Raw genomic sequence first — 8,708 nt, forward strand, 5'->3', positions numbered from 1 at the left:
CATGTATATTTTAATTGGTGTTAATCTACGGTTTGCTAGCTAGCTGCTATATATAGAGCATGTTTTTATTAGATCGGGTTATAGCTAGCTAGTATAGTTTAGGGTTATGTGTTTTAATTAAGTAGGGTTGATTAGCTAGGGTTAGTTACATATATATGGTTTAGGGTTAATGCATGGCACATTTAATTTAATTAGAGGACCGCGAGGCACCCCTGGCCTGCTCGATGCACAATTAAGTGTCGTTGGCCTATACATAGGGTTTAATTAGGGTTTAGGGTTAGCTAGGGTTTAGGGTTAGGGTTAGGGTTAGGGTTAGGGTTAGGGTTAGGGTTTAGGGTTTAGTGTTTAGGGTGTTTAGGTTTAGGGATTAGGGATTAGAGATTTAAGGTTTTAGGGTTGTTTAAGGTTTAGGGATCATCGATCGAGTGCGCACACACATTATTAGAGGCACCCGCGCCTTTACGCATAAATTGCATGCATATATATGTGTGTTTTTTGGCCACCAACGATATATAGATGATCGAGAGAGAGAGATTGAAATCCCCAAGAATATGTTCAAATATACATTAAAATATATGCACGAATGCATGGTAGGCCATGCATGCACACTAATTATATATATATTATGAGGCAACTTAATCAAATGTGTTTTCATTCGAGAGAACTTGTCAAAATTAGAGTTAATTAATTTATCACGATAATTATATAATTAATTAATGAATCTCAGGGATATGTTATACAACATGATCGATATAGGCCATGTATATATTAATTGGTGTTAATCTAAGGTTTGCTAGCTAGCTGCTATATATAGAGCATGTTTTTATTAGATCGGGTTATAGCTAGTATACTTTAGGGTTATGTGTTTTCATTAAGTAGGGTTGATTAGCTATGGTTAGTTACATATATATGGTTTAGGGTTAATGCATGGCACATTTAATTTAATTAGAGGACCGCGAGGCACCCCTGGCCTGCTTGATGCACAATTAAGTGTCGTTGGCCTATATATAGGGTTTAATTAGGGTTTAGGGTTAGGGTTAGGGTTAGGGCTTAGGGTATAGGGTTTAGTGTTTAGGGTGTTTAGGGTTTAGGGATTAGGGATTAGGGTTTCAGGGTTGTATAAGGTTTAGGGATCATCGATCGAGTGCGCACACACATTATTAGAGGCACCCGCGCCTTTGCGCATAAAGTGCATGCGTATAGTTTAGGGTTATTTGTTTTAATTAAGTAGGGTTTGATCAGCTAGGGTTAGTTACATATATATGGTTTAGGGTTAATGCATGGCACATTACATATAGTTTAAATCTCAAGAATGTTTATACATGATAGGCCATATGTGCAAAGGAATTTTTTTCCCTGTGAACTTGTCAAAATTCAAGTTTATCAGTGCCAATGGAAACTAGTCCAAACAATTACATAGAGGACCAAAAGTACTAGACAATAACTAATAGAACCTGCAACTTTACAAAAAGGACCCCAAAACATATAGAAGAAAATCAATCGAGTCCTTCTCGACCGCACATCAGATCTCTGCTCCGCATCCTTTCCAGCAACTCGATCCGTCGCCGGGGACGCACCACTTGGGACGGTGTCGCCGGTAGTCGCCAGGACGAAGGAGAAGAAGGGCCTCAGCAACGGCATATTGGCTCTGAGAAGGGCCGCTGAAAGGCCAAGATGTGCACGGGCAAGACGGATGACGCCGTCGTATGCCTCGAGCTTGTGAACTTTAGCAGCTTGACTTCCCCATTGGCCAGATCTGAAGCACTGACCAAAGCAAGCCTCACCGTTAGCGCCATCACATTGATGGCACCAGATCGGGGTTTGGCCGGCAAGATCCGCCAGATTCACCATAGGCCAGATCTGAAGCCGATGACGAGATCCCCGACTCCATTGCGCCATTCTGCTCATGGGAAACACTGGATCTAAGCTTACAACAACACTAACTCCCTCGGATCCAAATTAGCTGACTCAACTTTGCTTATCTAAATATGGATGTATCCACACATGTTTTTACTCTAGATACATACACGTCTAAGGAAAGTTGAATCAATTAATTTAGTTCGGAGGGTGTACAATATACAGAGAGAAGTCGGCCTCGTCTCCGGCCGGCGAGGCCGCCGGAGAGAAGGGGGAGAGGAGCCGGGGGAGTGGGAGAGACTCGAGAGAGAAAGAGAAGAGGAAGAAATGAGAGCTCCCTGGGGAAGAACATTATTTTTGTCGTTCTGCTCGTAGCTTGAAACTGAAAATTTCGGCCGCGCGCCAAATCATCCCGCCGCATCCATTCGAAAATCCCGTGACCAGTTTTACCCTTTTAACCCTGGTCCGGAAGCTACAACCCACCGACCATGGAGGGCTCATTCGGTAACAATGAAATATCTTGCCTAGATCCTGAACCCTCCCCACAGTCCCACACCCACCCACCAACCATTCGCCCCATTAGCTCAAAAATACTCTCACACGCCAAAGCTCTGACTCTCTACAGTACTAGATCTGCTTCGCCGCCGGCATACTCCTCCACAGCGTAGCCTTGATCGTGTTGGCTGTCCACCCACCTGATCCGCTCCCCCGCCGCCCTCGTCACCGACGGATCTGCTTCACCGCCGACCTCGCCACCGACGGATCTGCTTCACCGCCGACCTCGCCACCGACGGATCTGCTTCACCGCCGACCTCGCCACCGACTACCTCGGCGCAGCGGCTGTATCAACTTCACCGAATCCCTTGCCAGCCAACCAGATCTGCTTCACTAACGCCCGCTTCTACTGAAACAGGGTCGATTCATCGTCTCCCGCGTTCGCCGCCGCTGGAATGCAAGTTGCCGCCCCCGTCCACCCCGCCGCAGCTTGGTTAGTACGCTGGCCCGTTAGATCGCGGTGTTTCTTTAGCCATGTTTTGTGTAGTTATTTGCAGATCTCATATGCCGTTAACTTTCTTGATGTGTTGCTTCGCATGAAGTTTGTTTAAATATTGTACAGTACAAAAGCATTATCCGGTCGCTACCATCCTGTTCATTCTACTGACACCTGTGTGCATCCACATATTTATAGCCTTATAGCAATTCATTTGCTGCCAATCATGTATTTGTATTGCATGCTATTGTCGCACTGCTTTTATAGTCATGCTATGGGCATTTCCAATCTGCTTGTTCTTATACCACGTCATTAGCTCACCGCTAGCTGCTAGCTGTTTTCTCGTGTCTGCTATTCTCACACTGCTTTTATAATCATGCTATGTGCATTTCCAATCTGCTTGCTCTTATACCTCGTCTTTAGCTTATATAGTTATTGTTGCGTGCATGTCTGGTCTTTGTATTATCGTAGACTGACTTGTCAATGTTATTTTTTCCTAGGGATTGATCATGCGAACCACTTATTAGAACATCCAACATTAACAGTGGGGACGCTAGGGAAGGTTGGAATCTGAGTTCTTGGTTGGTAATTTTGGCAGTTTACTTCCGTTATTATCTATAACCTATATGCATTGTTCCTTATGCAAGAGATTAACACTTGGAACCCTGCCATAGCAATGCCATTCATGCTTTACTATGTTTCTGCCTATTTGATATGCTTGTCTTGGAGAAACTGCGAAGGTGATTTGAACACGACAGATGGTCATTCTGAATGCCAGTTTACTGTATGTGGAAAACCTTGGCATTACCCTACTCTAAATCTGAATGTCTGAAATTCGTATCTCATGCAAAGCAACATCTAGGTGGTTTTAATCTGATATCTGGTAAATATTGGCTTATTCATTTGGCAGCTCAAGTTTTTTGTTATTTGAAACCAGCTGACTTGGTCTTAAATGTGATATCTAAACACAGATTAAGGACAATGGAGCAGGAGGATTAGCATTTCACTTGATGGCTGAACCTAAAATGACAGGCATGTTGACCACGACTAGTGCACGCAAGAGAAGGACCTGCAGCGAGCCAGTATGTGCTTAGTACATGCATCTTATCTTATCTTGTGCTTATTTCTGCTACATGTTGTTATCTGATCTCTACATTGCGTAATACATGTTTGAATAGTTAATTGTTGTAACTATGTTTGCAATGTTACTGTAATGCGCTTTTAATGAAGCAGTCATCATTAGAAGATAGTCGCCAAAAAAGGATTTGTAGCGACCCTGTGCAACATTATGATGTAAGTTTGTGCTTAGTAAAAGTTCCATACATTGTCTTATTTATGCAACTTGTTATTATCTTATATCTACATTGCATAATAAATGTTTGCATAGTTCATCGTTTAACTCTTTTTGCATTATTATCAGAATGCAGTTGTGATGAAGCAATCTTCATTAGAAGTGAGGCCCACAAAAAGTTCTGATATTTCTTCTGATGCATCTTCAAATTGCCGTCAACCTAGACCATTGCTTTCATCAAACAGTAAATATCTCAAGGCTGTACTTTATAAAAGACATGGTATTGCTGCTTTAAGATCTGTAGCTGATATGTTGACAAAGAGTACACAAGATTCAATCAAGGCGATTGCCAAATGTCAACGTGTTATTGATGATGCTAATAGAAGTCCTCAATGATTCTATGTAATTTTTTTATTTGGGCACATTAATTGCCTTGTAATTTTCCTACTTGTTTTATTTGTGTATGTAATTGTGTGTATCATTGATATCAGATTTTAGGCTCATGAAATTTAATGCAAGTTGACTAGTCAAACAAGTAGGGCACTACAACAGATTGGGCCGGCCCACTTACAGTAGTGTGGGACCCACTTTCATTTTGGGCTAGCCCACTTCTTTAGTAGGCCGGCCCGGTTACACGATAGTGGGATCCACATGCTTATTGGGCCGGCCCACTATCTTGTTGGGCCAGCCCATTTGCTATATGGTGGTCCCACATGGTAAATGGGCCGGCCCTTTAACAGGAAGGTGGGACCCACCTGTGTTTTTGGCCCGGCCCACTATCTTGTTGGGCCGGCCCACTTGCTATATGGTGGACCCCACATACTAAATGGGCCGGCCTTTTAACTGGAAAGTGGGACCCACCTGTGTTTTTGGCTCGGCCCACTATCTTGTTGGGCCGGCCCACTTGCTATATGGTGGACCCCACATACTAAATGGGCCGGCCTTTTAACAGGAAGGTGGGACCCACCTGTGCTTTTGGCCCGGCCCACTATCTTGTTGGGCCGGCCCACTTGCTATATGGTGGACCCCACACACCAAATGGGCCGGCCCTTTAACAGGAAAGTGGGACCCACCTATGTTTTTGGCCCGGCCCACTATCTTGTTGGGCCGGCCCACTTGCTATATGGTGGACCCCACATACTAAATGGGCTGACCCTTTAACTGGAAAGTGGGACCCACCTGTGTTTTTGGCCCGGCCCACTTGCTATATGGTGGACCCCACACACTAAATGGGTCGGCCCTTTAACAGGAAAGAGGGACCCACCTGTGTTTTGGCCCGGCCCACTTGCTTCTTGGGCCGGCCCAGTTGCTGTAAGGTGGACCCCACATGTTAAATGGGCCGGCCCATTTAAGTTTTGACCAGTCAACCTTAGAGGTTAGGCCCGGCCCACGTAACTAATGGACCAGCCCAGCTATATAGTTGACCGGTCAAACTATGTCAGCTGACCCGGCCCGCTTAAGACGTGGCAGGCCTCGTGTGGGCCTACCATCTACCACGGGGTTTGAGCCGGTTAACGCCGTTAACTGCTAGTTAACGGCGTCTGCCACGTGTCAGTTTGCATGACGTCAGCAGTCAACGGGCTCCCGGAAACACTTGCGCAACGGTCTGATTTTCCGTGGCGGAAGGGCGCCCAAGCGCGACGGACCGAAAAAAACGTCGTTGGACTTTGCCTGACGCAGTTTCCACAACAGAACCCATATCGTCGGGTTAGGCCCATAGGCGACGAAAAATACCCCTTAGCGGACGATTTGGAGACATTGTCTATCAGAACTTTTCTTGTAGTGGAACCACCGGGGCATCCCCAAGCTTAGAGCTTTCACTCTCCTTGATCATATTGTATCATCCTCCTCTCTTGATCCTTGAAAACTTCCTCCACACCAAACTCAAAACAACTCATTAGAGGGTTAGTGCACAATCAAAATTCACATGTTCAGAGGTGACATAATCATTCTTAACACTTCTGGACATTGCACAAAGCTACTGAAAGTTAATGGAATAAAGAAATCCATCAAGCATAGCAAAACAGGCAATGCGAAATAAAAGGCAGAATCTGTCAAAACAGAACAGTCCGTAAAGACGAATTTTTACGAGGCACCAAACTTGCTCAAATGAAAATGCTCAAATTGAATGCAAGTTGCGTACATATCTGAGGATCACTCACGTAAATTGGCATAATTTTGTGAGTTACCTACAGAGAATTAGGCCCAGATTCGTGACAGCAAGAAATCTGTTTCTGCGCAGTAATCCAAATCTAGTATGAACCTTACTATCAAAAACTTTACTTGGCACAACAATGCAATAAAGTAAGATAAGGAGAGGTTGCTACAATAGTAACAACTTCCAAGACTCAAATATAAAACAAAATTTCTGTAGCAAAATAAATACATGGGTTATCTCCCAAGAAGTGCTTTCTTTATAGCCATTAAGATGGGCTCAGTAATTTTAATGATGCACTCGCAAGAAATAGTAGTTGAAGCAAAAGAGAGCATCAAGAGGCAAATTCAAAACAAATTTAAGTCTAACATGCTTCCTATGCATAGGAGTTTTGTAAATAAACAAGTTCATGAAGAAAAAAGTAACAAGCATAGGAAGATAGAACAAGTGTAGCTTCAAAAATTTTAGCACATAGAGAGGCATTTTAGTAACATGAAAATTTCTACAACCATATTTTCCTCTCTCATAATAACTTTCAGTAGCAACATGAGCAAACTCAACAATATAACTATCACATAAAGCATTCTTATCATGAGTCTCATGCATAAAATTATTACTACTCCCAACATAAGCATAATCAATTTTATTAGTAATAGTGGGAGCAAATTCAACAAAGTAGCTATCATTATTATTTTCATCATCAAATATAGGAGGCATATTGTAATCATAATCAAATTTATCCTCCATAACAGGCGGTACTAAAAGACTACTATCATTATAATCATCATAAATAGGAGGCAAAGTATCATCAAAGTAAATTTTCTCCTCAATGCTTGGGGGACTAAAAAGATCATGCTCATCTAAACCAGCTTCCCCAAGCTTAGAACTTTCTATATCATTAGCAACAATGGTATTCAAAGTGTTCATACTAATATGTTCCATGGGTTTTTTAATTTTCGCATCAAACCATCCATGTCTAAACTCAGGAAAAAGAATAAAAAGCTCCATGTTGCTTTCCATTATGCCAAACTCGTGTAAAACAAGAAACAAAAAGATGCAATTGCAGGATCTAAAGGAAATAGCTTCGAGTACTTACAACGGCGCCGGAAAATAGCTTAGTAGCCGAGATCCGGAGTGTGAGTACCTTTTACCTTTCCTCCCTGGCAACGGCGCCAGAAAAGTGCTTGATGTCTACGGGTGCTTCTATTCTTGTAGACAGTGTTGGGCCTCCAAGAGCAGAGGTTTGTAGAACAGCAGCAAGTTTCCCTTAAGTGGATCACCCAAGGTTTATCGAACTCAGGGAGGAAGAGGTCAAAGATATCCCTCTCAAGCAACCCTGCAACCACAAAGCAAGAAGTCCCTTGTGTCCCCAACACACCAAATACACTTGTCAGATGTATAGGTGCACTAGTTTGGTGAAGAGATAGTGAAATACAAGTGGTATGAATGAATATGAGTAGTAATAGCAATCTGAATAAAATATGGCAGCGAGTAAACATGCAACAAAACAGTAAACAAACGGAGATTCGATGCTTGGAAGCAAGGCCTAGGGATCCTGCTTTCACTAGTGGACACTCTCAACAATGATCACATAATAGAACCACTCTACACTCTCTTGTTGGATGATGAACACCACTTATTGTGTAGGATTACACGAACCCTCAATGCCGGAGTTAACAAGCTCCACAATATTCGATATTCATGTTTAAATAACCTTAGATTGCATGATAGATCATTGCAATTACACCAAGTACTAACATAGCATGCACACTATCACCATCACACTATGAAGGAGGCATAGATCACATCAATACTATCATAGCAATAATTAACTTCATAATCTACAAGAGATTACAATCATAACCTACGCCAAGTACTACACGATGCACACAATGTCACCATTACACCGTGGAGGAGGAATAGACTACTTTAATAACATCACTAGAGTAGCATATAGATGATATTCAACTAGATCACATAAAGAGAGAGATTAACCACATAGCTACAGCGGAGCCCTCAGCCCCGGGGGTGAATTACTCCATCCTCATCATGGAGACAGCGATGGCGGTGAAGATGGCGGTGGACACGGCGGTGGAGATGACTCCGGGGGCAATTCCCCGTCCCGGCAGGGTGCCAGAACAGAGACTTCTGTCCCCCGAATTGGAGTTTCGCGATGGCGGCGGCTCTGGAAGGTTTTCTCGGGTTTCGTCAATCGGTGTCGAGGATTTAGGTCAGGAAGGCCTTAATAGGCGAAGAGGCGGAGTCAGAGGGGCCACGGGGGACCCACACACTAGGGGGCGCCCCCCCTTGGCCGCGCCGCCCTGTGGGGTGGGGGCCCCTGGCTCCCCTCTGGCCTCTCTTCGGTGTTCTAGAAGCTTCCGGGAATTTTAAGATCTTGGGCGTTGATTTCGTCC

This window comes from Lolium perenne, chromosome 4 (genome assembly GCF_019359855.2).
Source record: "Lolium perenne isolate Kyuss_39 chromosome 4, Kyuss_2.0, whole genome shotgun sequence".
Taxonomy (NCBI): Eukaryota; Viridiplantae; Streptophyta; class Magnoliopsida; order Poales; family Poaceae; genus Lolium; species Lolium perenne.